Source organism: Vombatus ursinus, unplaced genomic scaffold (genome assembly GCF_900497805.2).
Source record: "Vombatus ursinus unplaced genomic scaffold, bare-nosed wombat genome assembly UNPS02014973.1, whole genome shotgun sequence".
NCBI lineage: Eukaryota > Metazoa > Chordata > Mammalia > Diprotodontia > Vombatidae > Vombatus > Vombatus ursinus.
In genome coordinates this window covers 16,330,266-16,331,501 of record NW_020954751.1, presented here as the reverse complement: position 1 = coordinate 16,331,501, position 1,236 = coordinate 16,330,266, and positions in this window count along the sequence as shown.

The window sequence follows — 1,236 nt, the reverse complement described above, 5'->3', positions numbered from 1 at the left end:
TGAACTTTATCAATCCAATCCAATCTAAAAGACATTTTAAAATGCCTACTATGTGCTGAATACTGCTAAGTGCTAAGGATACACTTCTAAAAATATTTATTTTATTTTTAATTTATGAAACAAAACAAGCACTTCCATAACATAACAGAATAATGAAAAGATGATTGTACGTGAAATTGCAAATCTATTATGTACAACTTGCTATTCCTTTTAAATATATAATACATTTATCATGTAAATTTCTTTTTTTTCCTCCCCCCCAGATGGCTACCATTAGACACATACATACATGTATACATGCACATACATATGTGTGTATGTGTGTGTGTGCATAAAATCATTCTGTACATACTTCTATTTATCAATTCTTTCTCTGGATGCAGATCCCTTCCTATATCCTTTGTAGTTAGTTTGGGTATTTATAGTAGTCAAAAGGAATTAGTTACAAAACAGGCAGCCCCTACCCGCAAGGAACTTTCAGTCTAAAGTGGAAGACAGCTCACAAAAGGAGGCAGAAAAATAGAGGCTATGCAACACCATGAGGTACCCAGCATGGGGACAGCATACACCATGGCACTGAAACCAGACAAGGGCAGCAAATGCAAGACGGAGTGATCTGAGAGTCCAATTTCTTTTCTCGATAGAGGAAGAGATTGGGAGGAGTTTGACATTCCACCCTCCAACTCTCCAAATAGAGAGGAGAGAAGAGGTTGCTGAAAGAGATATAGTTAATCAAGGCTTGAGTTGGTTGCATAACAGTGAGTTTAGAAGTGATGAGCTTATCCTGGCAGGGGCATGTTGTTCTGTTCCGTTAAAACCAGATAGGGCAGCAGGTGCAAGGTGGAACTGATCAAGCCACTTAGTCTTTCTCAGTCTATGTCAAGAGACTGAAGGCACTATAAAGAGGTGAAGTGGAGCACAAGTAGGTCACATAATTTGTAATGATGAAGAACAATTCCCTCTGCTGTTTTTCTCACATGGGTCTCAGTTTATTTATCTATAAAATGATGGTGATAATAATGGTGGTACTTAGGTTACAGGGCTATTGTGGGATTTGCAGACCTTAAAGTGCTATCAAAGTGGGAGTTAGTATTATCACTGTTATTATTATTATTATTGTTGTTGTTGTTGTTATTATGTATCAATGTAATAAAATCAACATAGGATCTTTAACACTCAGTATTAACCATTTGATTTTTTGTGCAATGGCCTCACTGCACCCCAGATAAATACTTA